Here is a 19141-nt window from a genome sequence, read left to right on the forward strand (position 1 = left end):
AATTCTTATGCCAAACTTAATTGATATGAATGTGTCCACATTGGTGACAGAGTTACACATGGTCCAAATTATATTTAGGTGTCCTTAATTATGTCTTGATGAATAATCAATGATGGTGAGAAAAGTGATACTTAAAAAGGACATTTGGAGATGGAAGGTTATATCACTTAGATTTTGGAGTATCCCATCTTGATGAGTCAACATCAGACCCAAAACATGACTGTTTTAGAAATGTGGATATGTTTTGCTCTGTATTAAAGTGGGGCAGGAATATATCATGATCTATGTATTTATTCATGCTGTTGAAGCTGTTTGTCATGCAGAGGGATAAAAGTGGATGAGAGACAAAAGGCATACATGATATGGGAGCTAGACTGTGAGGAAATTAATTGTGGAATTCTTCTCTACGTTCATGAAATACTGCTGATAAATAAGCCATGTTGGAGGGCATTGAAGTTCCTTTAATATGTAGGCTTGGCAAATGTTTTGTGAGCAAAGCTCATGTTCCATTCTATCTACTCAGATACACTCAAACTGTTGTATCTCTCTTTTTGGCATCATCAGGGCAAGGTGAAGGTGACAACAGCCATATTGGTGGGGAAGAAGCTGGGCTCTGTGGTATTGGTGCAGACACCACTGACACGAAGGTACACAGTGCAATGGAGGGACAGGGGATTGGCACGGAGGCCCCCAGTCACTTAACATCATCTTTGGAGACCCCCACAGAAGACCAGTCCCTAATGGTAGGGGATCCTAGTGCAAGACATTTCCACCTGCATCATTGTACACCACCCACGTTTCTGTCTCCACCCTCCCTCTTGTTCCCCCCAATTGGCCGTAGCCGCCAACCTAAAAGAGGTGGCATCACTTTACCTGCAGGCATCTCCTATCACCCCAGTCTCCTGGCCTGCACTCAATGCAGAAGCTATTGACCTTTTGCAGATTATCTCTGCAGGCCAGACTGCACTACCGAATGCCATTCAGAGCTTAGTGGGCAGATTACACAGATGGTAGCTTACCTGGATGGCATTCATGGTGAAATTTCTGGCCTACAGAGGTCATTCCAGGGTCTGGCCTCCTCACTGACCACAGCCTCCCATCCCTCCCAACCTCCTGCCCCAACTCCCACACCTTCCCCATCCCAATCCCTCTTCCCAGCCCTAGCCAAAGCACTCGCAATCAATTGCACACACCCACTCAAACACACACAAGTAGCACATCCACATACAAACACAGTAAAAAACAGAGACACACACACATACAGACACCACACCCTGACAACCACCACAAGCACACCCATAGACTCCAAACCCCCACAACACAAACATCCGCCTTCATCACCAGCACACTCCCACACACCACACCAACCACAACACATCCAAAGCAACCACCACCACACCTACCATGACACAAACATACACACCCACCACCACCACACCCGCTGCCACCACAACCACTATGACACACACATGCACCAGTGCATCCACAGACACCACAACCACACACAGCACCTCCAAAGCATATCCATCCACATACACATGATGTACACAAACACCCACACTCACCCACACAACAGACAACCAGTACAAACCACACACTGTAACATACAGCAAATACACCAGACCCACAGGCACCCCCACCATCAACATACACATGCACATCAGATACTGCCACTCCTTTTACCTACCAACCCCAAATTCCTCCCCGACACCCTACCTTTTTCTTTAATGAGGACCTGATATTTGCCCTGTCCCTGATCCCTTCCTCATCTCGAACCACCTGTCCCAGATATAAAACTACCCCACCCACATGTCTTTCAACCCCTTCCACACTCCAACCCATCTCTTCCACATTTCAACCCACCCCTTCTAAAGCCAAACCCACCCCTCCTAAATTCAAAACTATCCTCCCAAACCCAAGGTCCCCCAACCCCAAGTGACATTATGAAGGTGCCTCCTTTATGCCCTGTAGATGCTCCTTCTAGAGGAGGTTTATTTTGACACTGTGAATAGTAGACACGTTATGGGCATGCAATCCAGATGTGGGACTTTGCTGTCTTTGCTTGCGATATAAAGGAGTTATGAGAGAGTTATTTTAAGAATACTTTTGTCCTAGCCTTTTTTTACAGTTACCAATTGTTTGCTGATGTTGAAGTTCTGCTAATATGTCTGCCAAGCACTTCCTCTCATTTGTAACAGTCACAAGCACATGTTTTATTTTTTATATATGTTTATTGTGCCCACATTGGTGTTATACATTTTCAATGGACATGCAAATGTTGGTGCAAGCATTCATAATGTTACTGGACACTTACACCAACTTGAAATGTGTTTCTGTGACTGGAGAATGCATGTGTGTTTATTTTAACATGTTGTGTCAATTACATGCACATATGCATTACACAGGGAACCTGAGACTTTACAGTTAAATGACGTCTAATGTTTGTCATAATTGCAGAAACCAAGGAGACATGTTACCTTAATAAATCTCTAACGTGTAGAGTTTAGAGGTAAGATTTCCTGTACATTCTGTGTAAATCCGCTTGATGAATTTTGTAGTGCAGTTGCTACATTATTATGGACTTCAGTAGTTCCTATTGGCTATACTGTTTATGCGCATGATATGGTAGTTCAGGCAACATTATTGCACACACCTGTATGGACAGATTTAGATTTGGGATTGCTGGGACTTTTTTTGTGTAGGTGTCCATTGCCATGAAGGCAGTTAGTTTCAGATTGGTGGATGTTACTAATATCTCAAGGTGTGTTTTTAAACATATTTCTAACTACAACATTACACACATATGCATTGCATATCATTGTACTATTGCTTGCAAGTATTTGTTAAATATGCTCGACTCCGGTGCTAATTTACAGCAAAAACTTTGAGGATGACAGGTTAAATAGTGACTTACCTTCTGTTCTGGCGACAAAGGGGTTGATTTTAATCTTGGTCCAGAAATAGCAGCAGAGGTATTACTGGCACGATCGGATTCATAATGGCAGGAAGTGGGAAAAGTGGAAAAAAGGTAGGTTTTGTGCTTATTTCCCTTCGAATCTGCCAGCTCAGGTGTGCTGGTTTGGCTTCCACAGTTAGGTTGGTGGGAATGCTCAGCGTAATTGGCTCGGTGGGAAAAGGGGCTGGAGTTCCACTGCCAACCACTTTTGCCTATGACATGATCGATGCAGGCGTTGATTGTTTGTTGGCAGTCTATGGGATCTCTGACATATAAATTCGGTGGGTGGACTACCAAGGCAATGGACAGGGAATCTGACTTAAAATTCACAGCAGGACTGTTAATGCCAAGATTTAAATCAGGCCCCAAGCATTACTCCTGATGTACATGTCACACAGATTTATACAGGATGACTCTGCAACATTATATTCTCTTTCCCTGATAATCTATCCTTGCTTTGCCTTGCTTAACACAAGCCTTCCTACATGGAGAACACAATTGCTATGAATCAACATGTGTAATGGCTTATGTACATATTGCAACTTGATAAACCACATAGCTGATTGTGCATTAATGACTTTGCTTCCGACCATGGAATTTGTGGATATATCTGAAGTGATGAGGGAAGTCAAATATAACAATTTTGAAATAGTTGTATGGCTGTCTAACAGAGGTCTACCGAAATAAGATACTTAACATAATCATTGTCTTTCCAAATACGTATGTGTAATGCATTCACCAACACATGTAGCAAGAGGAACATGCCTCAAAGGTTATATGTTGTGCAGTAAGGTATCCATTACAGCACAAATTGTCTCCTGTGTTTAACACAGGCACAGTTGGACTATGGCACAGGGGTGAGTACGTTGACAGTTGGCTCCACTCATTTCAGCAGTGCAGTTTGAAGAAATAAATGCAACATCTGTAATCAGATATAGTGCATTCCTGTGCTATGTCTGTGACAGAACAAACTGCATCTATTTCCCTTGGTGCGTATCATTCTGTCACTGTGTCCTACATCTGGGCATTACAGTTCATGCTAGTTCAGAACACTGACAGTACATTACATTTTTTTATACTCATCTACTACTGTATTATTGACGCATACCTTTAGCATTTGGGTTGAGAAGACTGCAATTTCTGTATCATCAAATGGTTGGTGTCCACCTGAAAGATATGATATTTGTTGCATGTAGATTTTGTCAAAATATCCAATCCCCACAGTAGATATAATCACCTCCAACAACGTGTATCACGGATTAAGTAACAGATGTTTGCCAGCTATGTTACTCATGACATACAAATATGGAGAACATTTACAAATCCTTCATGCAACACAACATAGCAAGACTACTAGGTTTATAGCACTGTATTAAGGGTGAGGGAATATATATGGCTAATAGCTGCTCTCTCTATGGCCTGCCTCAATATGCACAGCCTGGCACCAATGCAGGACCCTTTTCACATCATTCTAAGGTACCTACGTTGCAAGGCTGTGTATTATTTTTGAACATAGAATGATATCTTCCTGGCTCATAGCAATCCTTAGAGGATTGTTTCTCGTATCTTGAGAGATGGGGAATGTAGCTCAATTATAATGTGGAAAAATAGTAGGAGACATAGCACTTAGTAGCCTAATTGTGCATTCATCATTAGAACATTTAGATTGTACACTTTCCTAGGTGCATAACTATCCATATGTCTGTGAATGCATGGCATATATATTGGTGCATGCTTCAGCACACCTAGGAGGGCATTTCTCATGGCTTCTTTGTGCTGCCTTTGTGTCACGCAATGCAAGCCTTAAGTCAGATTTCAAAATAATGCAAGGCCACCTTGGATGGCCCTGGGTGTATTGGTAAATCTGGAATAAGAAAATTCAGGGCAAATTGCAGACCTGCGTTACTATGGTCTGGGAAGCCATTACATGGGTTGAGCATGAGTGCTCTTACACATCCACTCAGGTAGTTTTGTATATTCAGAGATTTAGCTGGAGTGGTATACCGGTGAATGTGTCATGCTGATACACATTCCCAGGAGAGGTTTAACAATTAGATTTTATGTTTATTTTTCTACATTTTCACCTCCGTTCAAGTGTGCTGCATTCTGCAGGACACTTAGAAAGATAAAAGTACCTATAAAGTTTTATTTTGTTCAAGAGAATGTTGCCTCATGAAACAAAACTCCTAACTATGACACAGGCACCCTTCCAAATAGGCAAGGGTCCATGTGTTGACACTAACCAGCAAATTCTGTGGCAGTACAGGCAGAGAGCGCAAATGTACCTAATGTTCTAAAATACGGCATAACCCTGCCCGCTCCCCTTTGCACAGCACAGTAAGGTATCTTGTTGTATAGTGTTGCCTGAATTAATTATAAATCTGGCCCCACTGTCCATCAAGTACATTACTTCCTACCATAGACTAAGCCAATACACAAAGCATAGTATTTAATGGTACATCATTTTCAATGTGAGATATATATATATATAGAGGGAGTGGTTTCAGGAGCTGTTCAGATTCACATTCTATATAACAGAAGTAGTGTCCCTTTATTGATGGGGTTTACTTAGCAGATGCTCAGTAATTTAGGGCCAGATGTATGAAAAAGTTTTGCACTCGCAAACGATGCGAATCGGTAAATTCGGCCGTTTGCGAGTGCAAAACAGTGGATTGCAATGCATGAACAGCATTCGCAGACCACAAATAAGAAATCGCAAAAATTGCGATTTCTTGTGTTGTGACCTGGAAATTGCGAGTCGCAATTTGCAATTCGCAAATTCCAGGTCGCAAGGCAATGCTGCAAAAAATCGCAAATTGTGATTTTTCGCAGATTGGCATTTTGCACATGCAAAATACCATGGACTGCAACCAGGTGGTAACCTGGTGCAAAATTTAAAAATGCATTTTTAAATTGAACATGTAAAGCACACATGCCCTTTTGGCATGTGTGTACCTTACATGTCCCCCAAAACATTTTTGGGGTGCAGCAGAGGGGGCCATAGGCCCCCAGCACCCTGGGGATTTGCATTTCCAAAATTGCGATTTCTGGTTCAGAAATCGCAATTTTGGAAATGCAAAAAAATTGCAGCTATGGGCCAAAAGGCCCATAGCTGCGAATGGTGCCGGTATCGCAATTTGCGATTCGGTAATAGCATTTGCGATTTTTAAGAAATCGCTATTACCGAATCGCAAATGTGATACATGGCACTTTGCGAGTCAGTAATAGCGATTTCTTAAAAATCGCTATTACCGAATCGCAAAGGGCCGTGATGATACATCTGGCTCTTAGTCATTTCATAATTAACCATATGTGTCATAATGGGTATATAATAATCATAAGAGGTATTTTGCCTGCTTTGAGCATGACAAGACTTTTAAAAGTGGCTTGCTCTAAAAGGTACAGTGTTTTGAGTTAAAAAGGTTTACATTGCCGCCAGGGCAGCCACAAACTCAAAATTGCATTTTCGGGCGCAAATCACAAGCCACCTTCACTTTCAAGAGAGGTAAGGAGATCTCCTTGTAGGCGGGTGCAGTGAGTGACTGCACCGTCTACTATGGGATGTCTGTGGGGTTCGTAGGATTCCTTTCACCCCTCCAGAAGGGTGCCTGAAAGATGTGCACTGAAAATGCAGCACATTTTTTGTATGAGCACTTTCAGTGTTCCTCCTAAAGACATGTCTGCCTCTGCACAGAGTTCCGTAACCAAGGTGTGGATGCATAGGCAACATGATTTCCTCATTTGCATTGACCAAGCCCCCATGAAAATGAGAGAACACACACTCATGGTGGCGATGGTGCAAGATGTGCAACACACCTATCAGTATCACAAAATGGGGCACACAAGCATCTGTGGCCTATTCTGTAACTAATTATGTTGTATTGTGAGTCAACACATACATACCAACAGGTCCTGCAATTTAAATTGCAATGAGGTCCAGCAGGTCTTCCTCCTTGGCAGCAACATCAGCCAATGAGTTCTGCTGTTGGTTGATGCTCCCCTCTACCGATGATACATCTCAAGGGTTTGTGGATTCTCTCCCAATGCACATGTTTCTCTGCCAGACTGTAACCTTGGGTCACTTGGACTCCAGTCCCAAACATTTGAGGGAGGTACTGCACGATTAGCCAGATTAGGTCTCCTACCTCCATCTCCTCAAAATTAGTCACTTCCCCTTCCCAGTCATATCCACAACACACCCAATAGCTATGACTCTGAAAACATAAAATCCCAAACACCCTAAAACAAACCTATAATAATAAACCCTCAAACTATCCCAAATACAAACTTGAAAATATAATACACTTATTGACAAACAAATACCACATAGCCAACACAAACAGGCAATTATGAGAAAAGCTCTTCAAAACGGACAAGTCACACAATCTGCAAATCTGTCAAAAATACCAACACTTCCACACAACCAGCAGGCATCAATCACAAAGATAAAGTGGAGCTAATTTTCAAACTTTGTTGCATCATTTCTTGGGTGTATGCACCTGATACGTAGCTCATCAGAGTTCTTTTGTGCACAGTGCTGTGTGACAAGGACAACACAGAACTGCCACATATTTTCAAACTTATGCGGCATTGCAGCTTCCTCATAGTGGCGTTCTAATAACTGTGGTCTAACACCAATAGAGAAACCTTGCATCATAAGGCTACGGTGGATGTGCAAGAGGCAGATTTTATGATTAGATGGAAGGAACAACTACCACCCCAGCATTAATGTCATCATGTGAATTATGGTTTTCAATATGTATTGCTTTAAGTAGCACACATAGGAAGTATACAGTACACATACACAATAACATTTTAATGTACTTTACATCAAATATTGCTGCACAGCAGAGATGGGTCTGGATAAAAAATGAGTGCCAAATTTAGCATTTCTTCACGCAATGCAGCAAGACAACTTGCTGCACTGTGCTGTGTGAAATGGAGAGGGAAGGAATGCATCATATCTATCAACATATTGGATATTTCTGTCCTCGGCTTGCAATGGTGCACAATCTGCAGCCTAGCACCAACACAGTCACCTTTGCACCAATGAAGCAAGGGTTGTTGCTTTATAGGCAGGATTTTTTTTTGTACAGGAAGGGATACCTTCATGAACAAAAATAATCCTTAAATGCCTTTTCCTCTTTCTAAGTATGCTGCTGAATGCCTCTGGTGGGAAGACGTACAATTCGGATGCATCCCCAGGTTTACCAATGTTCTGTAAATCTGGGAATGCTTCAAGATACATGGGTAGATGAGTGGGAAAAGGGGGAGAGCTGTGCCTCTGAGCAAGATGATGGGTCATTGAAAGGCTCAGACGCGGGTGACAATCTACCACTCCCTCTCATGCCGTAGAGACAGTCCCTGGTAGGCGCTCCAATGTACCTGTGTAAGGGGTACTGGCATCCTTTGTTAATGGCTTTTGATAGCCTTTCCCCGACCTGACATACATGGTGGAGGGAGACAGAACTTCCGCCTGAGTCCTGGTGGAGAGCTGCAGCGCCCTGCTTCATGTGTGGCGGCTGCTGGGAGGGCTGCATGAACTAAGGTGGCAATCTGGTGCTGACAGACAGTGGACAGCCCAGGAGCAAGCTGCTCCTGCCCTGAGGCCCTGCCCACAGGATGAGAAGACACATATGCATCAAACGCAGATTCCAGAGTTGGAGACTACACAGGCAAGCCAGTGGAGCGCTGGAGTGCACTGCTTTGTGTAAGGTGGCTGCTGGGGGGCAGAATGGACTATAGAAGCAACCCGATCATCAAGGGACCACAGATGGCAGACAACCCAAGGGAGAGGCACTCCTGCCCTTAGGCCCACCTCGAGAGAGAGGAGACCCAGCAATATTGTACTTCACCTCCCTGGTCTTTCTGCGCTGGCTCACCTCGCTGGATAATTCCCTTGTTGCGTGCTCTGTCCTCAACAGGTTAGGGAGGGGGCCCCCTGCACAATTTCAGGCCTGCTTTTCAATGCCAATTCCATCTACTAGTGATGGGGGTGGAGCTCTGCTCGGAGGGGCCTCATCCCATACTTGGATACAGGCCCCCTAAGGAGTCATGGGGATGCCGGCCTATTGTTGTTTGTGGCTGGCTTGCTGCTGTGGTATGTGATTCTTGTGAAGGTGTTTCCCGAGAGCCAGGAATTTCTCTGGCATTACTTATTTGGTGTCCCTATCAGCGGAGAGACTATCTGCCCAAGACACATGGCCCGGATAGTCCCCCTGACAATGATACTCTCCTTAAACTGCTAGAATTTTGGCAGGTCCCATGCTGGAGGACTGACTTGAATGGGACTAGTGCTCTGTTGCTCCACTGACCCCGGCACACCATTCCTGTCTCCCACCCCATGTGATGCCTGGTCTCACCTAGTATGGCCTCTGCTGGACAGGGCGTGTCACTGGGTCTCCTAGTGATCTCTTCCTGCTGGCCCTTGTTTCGCTTAATGTTACCCTTCAGATTCCTTGACCTCATCAACAGTGAGGTGAAGCCCAAGATGGTGATCTTCTCTGTAACTTATTTTCTTAGCACTACTCAGCCTCCCTTCCACCAGACACTGCAGACATCCTTGCATGGGAGTGTGCTTAGAGGTATTGCCTGTGCTACATCCTCTCTCTACAAGCCTGGCACAAAGACAATAAGACAGCTCTCCTTTGCTGAGACACTGTCACAGGGCACCTCCCACATGTCTGCCAATACTAATATCATGGCTGAGAACATGCTGGTGATGATCCTCACAGAGGTTTCTGCCATGAGTGCCAAAAGGTCCGCCTTCTATACCACCATCAGGTCCATAGTGTCTGATAATAAGTCCCTGCAGTCTGACCTCTTGCAAATGCACCTACGGCTTGCTTCTACAGACAAGAATGTGGGGGGGAAATGGACAGCAACTACAGTCAACAGCCAGAATTGGCTAATGACATTCAGCAGCTGCAATGGAAGGTATCAGACTTGGAGATCTGGGCACAAGGGATAATACCTGTCTCTACAGGGTCCTTGAGGGCTTGGAGGGTGACAATATACTGGTCTTCCTTGGCACCTTCTTTCCCACTCTGACTCACCCCACATTCAAGAAGCATTTGGAGTTACAGCACACATGCAGACTGTGGGCCCATCTGGGTGATTCCATGACACTCCCAATGCGAATATAGCATGCCTCTTAAGCCATCAATACATCAGGGCCATTCTGCAGGCTGACAGAAATCATGGAGGACTATTTCAGCACAGTGGAGCCCAGATACATATCACAGTAGATTTCTCACTTGAGACGGCAGTCAAATGTAAAAAGCTGCTAGTATTGCACCTCGGCTACTAGATACTGGGATCAAATAGGGCCTCTATAACCCTGCCCCTATGATCATAACCATACAATGCCAACTATGGAAATCAACAACACGATCCAGCTGGTGTCATACCTAGATACCTAAGAGGATACAATGGACTCATCTTCTACCTCGATCCATCCTTACTTCAAGAGGAGGGAGGTGACAACTCTGGGAAAGCCAGTGGACCAAACACCACTACTACTGGAAAGCCTCAACCCCTTTCCCACTGCCGTTCAAACAGAGATGGCCTGAACCAGGTGATCAATGTTCTGAACCAGGACAGGGTCTGGGACAAATCCTGATCACCTCTGAAGGAAAGACCTATGACCTCTTGGGGAGCTGCCGCCTGCCCTCATTTCAGATTTCGGTAACAATACTTTCCTGTTCCATTTCATCAACAAGTTTTCACTGGGTCAATCCATGATTATATCCTTTGCTGCAGTTCCATATTGCATTTCCCCTGCTGTGGGTACTATTTTCTTTATTGTTCAACACTTGCATTGTTGCTCATTGTTTAGTATGGTTATGCCTTGGGGGAGGGATTTCAGTAGGTCGCTGGGGTGAGTTACTTGATTCTTGATGAACTGGGGCTCTGTTTCCGTCACACTAGTAGAAAGGGAGTCAAAGGAGAGGAATGCTCATTAATTGGCTGCCCCTTTCCACCGGCTATGTCACCTGTGTATGACCGGGTAACCATCCAAAGACTTTCCCTTAAAAATCTCTGAAAGGCTGGTGAGATCTTCTGGTGTACCCTACCAGGGTTAGTTCCACAGACCACAACTTGTTAGTTATTGTTGCTCCCTGTGCACAGTAACAAAGAACACAGATTCTTTATTACCACACCCAATCTCTCTGTTGAAACTACTATCTACATACCGGGTCAGCAGCCTTGCACTAACCTTTCTTGGGGTGGCTTTCCTTTCGGCACACACTCTAGGATACGGACAACTACCTCCCCTTCTAATATCCATGGGGCACCCTCCTTTATACCTGGTTATGCCTCCTATGTCCCTTCGGGGCCAGCTTCTCCTTGAAGTGTCCAAGAATGTTAATGGCCTCTCTGGTTTTGTTAAACATAATTAGATCCTCAGTTTCTTACACCATAATACTGATGTAGCATTAATGCAGGAGTTGCATTCACTCACAGGTGAAGTGGAGACATTACACAGGGACTTGGTGGGATGGGTGGTGGGGAGTAGCAACACTATAGCTTTAGAGTCTGGGTCAGCTACCCACTAAACCTCTTGCCAATCATATAGAAAATGTGCAGTTGCTATCTTGATATATAAATTGCTCCCATATACCCTTTTGAAAACATGGACAAATCCTGAGGACAGGTACAGCTTTGTGAAATTCAAACTGGGAATACATATTGTTGTTTTGGGTTCGGCAAATGCGCTGTTGGCAGTAAGGCCACCTACTTTAGCTACCTGAACAGATGCCTTACGGAGCTTGGCAAGACAACACTGATAGTGGAGGGTGACTGGAACATAACACCTGATACAGTTCTTGACTGGACTGGTCCACCTGACCATTACAACACTTTGGACAGGGCTCAACTCACGGCTCTGCTGGCTGATCACAGCCTAGTGAATGTTTGCCATCTTACCCACCCCCCCTTGTTTGGACTGCACTTATACTTTGGCGATTTATAATACTTCTTCTAAACTTTATTACTTCCTGGTGAGCCGCTCACTTCTCTCCCTCCCATTTCACTTGAATATCCCACTAATATTGAAGGTGACAATACAAAGTAAGCCCTTGGCAATCAGTTTGTGACATGTGCAAGCCTGCAGATGCAGCCTCCTCGAGTACAAGGCAACTCTGAATGCTCATGTTTAGGTCTACAGAGTGGCGAATGAGCACTTGGTCACCTCACCCCATGTGGTCTGGGCAGCCGAGAAGGCCACCTGGAGGGTGGTCTTTTGATGAGAGCTAGTGCATTTGCGAAGCGCCACTGCAGCACTGCATCGTTGCCAGTACCTGTTTGGAAACCCAAGTGTCTTCCTTTAGGGGGTCCTATAACAAGAACATTTTGCTTGCTAATCATCACAGGCTAGACGCTGACACATTTGAATATAATGCACACTACACCTCTGCCACGAAAAGTGCTCTCACTAAACTCAAAGTGAGACACTATAATAAGGGTGAAAAGCCAGGCCAGCTTTTAGCCTTTCAACTGCATCAATGAGAGGTCCAGCTCCCCATACTGGCTATTTGTGCCCTATGGGCCACCTTTTTACACACCCTGTGGATGTTGCAGAGTTGTAGTGTGCCTCCTTTTATGAGTACCTCTATGAATCTGACAATTGTGACCTTACACCTTCAGAGAACTGGTTCATGGCCCCCATTAATTTACCAGTGCTGTAAGACAAAGTCAGGGCTCATTTGGAGGGGGACATCACCCTCAATGAAGAAGAGGAAGCTATAGCCAGTTTACCAACATGCAAATAGTCGGGTCAGGATGGCTTTACTGTGGAATTTTATAAAACCTGTGGAAAACACAGGGGAGCAACTTTGGGTGCTGTGCTTTGCTGTGTTGTGTGACAGGGTCATGAATCTGACCCTAAGCATTGCAGCACAACACAAAGGCAAGCAAGCAGGGCCTTGTAGAAATCCAAACTCATCGCACATCCTGCAGTAAGCATTTAAAGGTGCAGACAACTGCCGAATGGTAAGTCAAGTACTATAAGTAATTTGGTGGAAATTACACATTATGGGGCAGATTCAGCAAAGGGTTGAATCACTTTTGCACCATGCAATGGTCTGCAAAAGCCCTGCATCCCTAAAGTGCAATTTATCAAGCCACACAAGGTCAACTCACGTGGCCCTGAGTGGCTTGATAAATCCACAGTAATGCAGTGTAGCGAAAATCGCTGTGTGGCATTACTCTGCCACAGGGAGGTATTCCATGAGTGGTGTGTGGGAGTTCCCACACAAAACCCATGGATTTTGATGCAATCCACGATTTACTATAAGTGTTAGAACTGGGAATGTGCCAAAACTGCTACGCCTTCCTAGGTCAGGTATAACAAGGAGAAGTATCTTTATTTCTCCTCGTTTTTATCTCCTTCTATTTGTGCTGCATTCTGCAGCACACACTGAAAGCAGAAAATGCCTCATGGGATTGTTTTTATGCATGATGATGTCCCTTCCTGCACAAAAGCAAATCTGCTTACAATGCAGGCATCCTGCCCTTTCCCGGTCACGCAGCGTAGCGCAGCAAGGTGACATGCTGCACTTTTCATAAAAGTGCCTGTATGTGTGGAAATAAAATGCTATTCAGCAAGCCCGCTGTTTGCCTTTGAGTTTAGTTGGTTCAAAGTTGTGCTATTCTGTTTATCAGGGTTTTCATGGATTCTATTGGTATTTGCATTGTTCGTGCCCATAGGTTATCATTCATTTCACACTATGGCAAATACTGTTTTAGTGTTGATGCTTGTGTGCAAAATGTCCTTTCAAAGCAAAATTTGATTCACACTAAAATTTGCACTGATTTCTGGCATTGCACACCCTTTTACACCACATAAGTCATCGAGAAGGCTGTCAACAGATGACTAGCCCACTTCCTCAAGGAGAACTGCACCCTGGACCCTTCCGAATCTGGATTCCGCAGCAACCACAGTACCGAAACTGCCCTCATCGCCGCCAACAACGACATCAGAACCATACTGGACAACAGTGAAACCGCGGCCCTCATCCTCCTGCACCTCTTGGCCGTGTTCAACACAGTCTGCCACCACACCCTACGCTCACGCCTCAGCAATGCATGAAGCCATGACAGAGCCCTTAACTGGGTCACCTCCCATTTCACCAGAAGAACCCAGAGAGTCCGCCTCCCCCCATTCCGCTCGGAGGCCACCGATATCATCTGCGGTGTACCCCAGGGTTCGTCCCTCAGCCCGACCCTCTTCAATGTCTACATGGCTCCGCTCGCTAACATCGGCCAATCCCACAACCTCAACATCATTGCATATGCCGATGACACCCAGGTTATCCTCTCACTCTCCAAGGACTCCGCAAAGACCAACCTCCATGAAGGTATGAAGGTCATCGCCAAATGAAAGAAGAGTAGCTGCCTCAAACTCAATTAAGACAAGACAGAAGTCCTCATCTTTGGCTCCATCGCCTCCGCAAGGGATGACTCCTGGTGGCCTGCCATTCTCGCAGCCACTCTGACTCCCACCGACCATGCACGCAACCTAGGATTCACCTTGGACTCCTCATTATCCATGACCCAGCAAGTCAACACCATCTCCTCCTCCTGCTTCAACACCCTCAGCATGTTCCGAGAAATCTACAAATGGATACCCACTGAAACCAGAAGAACAGTCACCCAAGCTCTCATAAGCAATAAACTGGACTACGGCAATGCCCTCTAGACAGGAACCACGGCCAAACTCCAGAAGAGGCTGCAAGCATCCAGAACATCTCTGCATGCCTCATCCTGGACATCCCCCACCACTGCCACATCACAGACCACCTGAGAAACCTGCACTGGCTCCCAGTCAACAAGAAAATCACATACAAACTCCTCACCCACGCTCACAAAGCACTGCACAACACCGGATCAGAATACCTCAACAGATGGCTCTCCTTCTACTTCCCGACCCAACATCTCCGCTCTGCTGACTTCGCCCTCACAACCGTCCCACACAACCGCAGAACTACAACCGGCGATAGATCATTCTTGCACCTCGCCACCAAACGTGGAACACTCTTCCCACCCACTTGCGCCAGACCACAGACCTCCTTACCTTCAGGAAATGTCTCAAGATCTGGCTGTTAGTGCAGTAGCAGACCTCTCCCCCCCTTATCCCCCTCCCTTCAGCGCCTTGAGTCCCTCATGGGTGAGTAGTGCACTTTACAAATTCCTCATTGATTGATTGATGAGAACCCACACTAAATCTTATTAAATCTGGGCCTCTATTTAATTCTTATTCACTTTCCTTCACTGCATTAATATTTTGCTTTAAAAAACCCTTCGTTATAGCATCACAAAACTTCAAGTCTTAAAGAAACGTCAAGATAAAAAGTAGGGGCCTGATTTAGATCCTGGCGGAGGGAATACTCGGTCACAAAGGTGACGGATATCCCGTCCGACATTGTATGATGCATATAGGATTTAATGGGATCGTAATACGGCGGACGTGATATCCGACACGTTTGTGACAGAGTACCTCCCTTGACATGATTTGGGGCCAGATGTATGAAGGGATTTTGCATTCGCAAATGGTGCGAATGCCCGTTTGCGAATGCAAAATGCAATTTCAGAATGTATGAAATACATTCTGAACGCAATTTTAAGGAATCGCTAAAATAGCGATTCCTTAAAATTGCGACCCTGTTTAGAGAGTCACAAATTGCGACTCTCTAAATTAGAAATCGCAAATAATGATTCCTTATATGTGATTTCTTAGCACATGTATGAAGCAATTCCTAAATGCGATTTTGGCATTTAGGAATCGCTAATTACCACCAAGTTGAACTTGGTGGTAACCATGTGCAAAATTTAAAAATGCATTTAAAATGTATTTTTAAATTGTACATGTAAAGCACACATTCCCTTTTGGCATGTGTGCACCTTACATGTCCGCCCAACAATGTTTAGGGTGCAGCAGAGGGGGCCTTAGCCCCCCAGCACCCTGGGGTTTTGCATTTCCAAAATTGCGATTTCTGGTTCAGAAATCGCTATTTTGGAAACGCAAAATATTTGCAAGTATGGGTCAAGAGGCCCATATCTGCGAATGGGGCCGGTATCGCAATTTGCGATTCGGTAATAGCATTTGCGATTTTTAAGAAATCGCTATTACCGATTCACAAATGTGATACATGGCACTTTGCGAGTCGGAAATAGCGATTTCTTAAAAATCGCTATTTCCGAATCGCAAAGGGCGGTGATGATACATCTGGCCCCTAATTCTGCAGTCTCATAATATACTGCTTGTACAAGTGTCGAATATGCTGGTTAAAATGGACATGATTCTTTTTCTGGAAAGCTGAGCAGGTTACAATAAAAATAATAGACTTTCGCATCCCAACTCGATCAGTAAAGAAATTATCACATCACATGTTCACTTAAGTGCTCCGTGGTTAAAATAAAATACATTATAAATTCAGCCTCTTTTGTAGTACAGTAAATCTCTGCGTGTTTACATTTGCTTGAACATCTGAAATATGCCTTCAGTGTCAGCATGAGCTCATGATGCAAAAGTCATTCTTCTCGAAGAAGACCTGTCCAAAATGAAAATATATCGTGTTGTATTAGCTTGTGAAAGTTTCACTGATCTGGAAAGATTATTCTGACAGTCGTAGAGAAATCCCAGTTTACTGGATGTGAAGTGACACTGGGTAGCATCCTGATGGAGACGAAAACAGAACAGGTTGCCTTGGGTCTTAAAGAAACAATATGGGCACAATGCCACTATTTCTGCTTTGTTATTTTAATTTAAAGCACTTGTGCGGCTTTAATGTATGCCTGCCGTTTTTTTCGCGATTAAGTCAAGACATATTTTAGACAGATTGACTTAATTTGCAGGCACACCTCCGCTTAAACATCCGTCATTACATTAGGTCCGACTAGTAATAGAAGCCTGGCAGAGACTTCCACATGAATAAGTAATTTATTCGAGTTTCACACTAACTGGAAAAATCTCTGCTATTTCTGTTTTATTCTTTATGTCTCAATAGACCTGCTTAGTAAATTAAACCTTGCAACATCCGCGCAGCCTACTAGAATGCACCCTACCGGTGTCACATCATTAGCGGAGAGTTAATCCTTTGCAACATTTTTTTCAATATTCTTTACACCGGGGACTAACCAGTACAAATCCTCTTCACACAAGACAGGAATAACACAGGAAGCTGCTATTTGTCTGTGATCTGAGCAGCATGGGCGCATAAACCACGGGTCTCAGGGGCCTCCCATCACTTAAAGTAGCCAGGAGGGGATTAATCAAAGACAGCTCAGCATCACGGTGCACAGTTAGTGTCAAAGATAAAATCACACGTGCCTATGTACCTCACAACAACAGCCACAATGTCATACGATTTAACCTGCCCTAATTATTATAAGGACAGCTGGAGGTTTAAAATAATTACGTGTAATAGTAAATGGGCAAATTATGAGATCCAAATCAACTTTATTGTATTAAAGAAGAAAAAAAACGAATAGTGTCGTAGGAAAAGCACATACAATTTAGCATTTATAAAGCATGTAAATCGTGTTCAACGTACATTTTTACAGGTAGTAAAGTGTCTGATGTTTTATGCACATGTTGGGGAATCCAGAAAGTTGCCAGACTCCGAGAAAGGCGAAACCATGGCTCACAAACGTTAAACAAACGACATTGTCAAGTACTAGCTCTATGACTTTCTTATCTGGTGGAGGGACATAACAATCCGCTGGTCACAAATGCGGATTATTTTACATTGGTGAACGTAAATCTTGGTGTTTATAGTGTTAATGAGTAGCATAAGTGTGTTCTGAATACCTATTTTTCAAAGATATAACCTGCAAGTTAACACCCAATGACTACGAAATAAATAAAAAATAAATTCCATGCTTTTCAACTCCCCTACAAAGATGGAAAACACCTGCAAGCATCCAAAGTATCAATGTTGAAATTCAGAAAACTACTTTGCATTCGGAAAGCCAGAGGGTTGATTTTAGAAATGCAAAGTACGATTTGCCAGTATCCAAATGTATACTCCTATTAGCATTTGGGACTCAAAGTGTACACATTGCAAACATTTGCAAGGGATGGTGGTGGCAAACGGGTGCTGTTTACACCTGGTAACTTGGAAGATAAGGCACAAATGCTTTGCAGACATTCTGCTATTGCACAATGGCAGACCCCCTTTCAGACGACCACGGAGAAAGGAGGAGTTACTGGGTCTAACCTTGGTGGTTGAGGTCTCTTACTCTTGATGTCGTGGGGCTCTCCCAAGTGGGCCAAGCACTTCATTCAGGACCTGACTCTCAGTTGGGTAGCATAGGACGAGCATTCAAGCTCCTTCAGGGGAAGCGCAGATAGAGATCAGTGAACAGGACCCATAATTCAACATGCCAGCAGTGTGATCAATAACACAATATCCAGTCACAGACTTGTTTGTATATGAAAATAAGTATTTTAATTGTAATTCTACACATGCAAAAGGGAAACAATATTCAAAAGCAATAACATATTCCCCTTTGAGGTTGGGGTTCTAGTACCTGTTAGGCCACTCTCTGTCCTCCCTCCTCTAGTGTAATGGATGTTGACCGCATCCTAGGAATGTAAATTACTAGGCCGTACTCAAGAGTTCTCCCCTCGGACTCTGTTCATATGTTCAGCTACTAGAATCTATGGGGTTGAAGCATCAATGGTGGTATTTCCCCACTGGGCCCAAAAGACCCAGGGCCAGATGTAGCAAAGGGTTTGCGCCTCGCAAACGGCGAAAATCGCCGTTTGCGAGGCGCAAAAGCCTCTTTGCCATTCAGAAATGCATATTGCGAGTCGGTACCGACTCGCAATATGCATTTCAGAATCGCAAATAGGAAGGGGTGTTCCCTTCCTATTTGCGAGTCTGAGTGGTATGCAATACCATTTGCGACCGCGTACGCGGTCGCAAATGGTATCGCAGTTACCATCCACTTCAAGTGGATGGTAACCCACTCGCAAATTGGAAGGGGTCCCCATGGGACCCCTTCCACTTTGTGAATGGACCCAAAAATATTTTTTCAGGGCAGGGTGTGGTCCAAGTGACCACTCCCTGCCCTGAAACAATACCGAAACTAAAGGTTTCGTTTTTTTTTTTAAGTGCAGCTCGTTTTCCTTTAAGGAAAACGGGCTACACTTAAAAAAAAAAAAACTGCTTTATTGAA

Source organism: Pleurodeles waltl, chromosome 10 (genome assembly GCF_031143425.1).
Source record: "Pleurodeles waltl isolate 20211129_DDA chromosome 10, aPleWal1.hap1.20221129, whole genome shotgun sequence".
Taxonomy (NCBI): Eukaryota; Metazoa; Chordata; class Amphibia; order Caudata; family Salamandridae; genus Pleurodeles; species Pleurodeles waltl.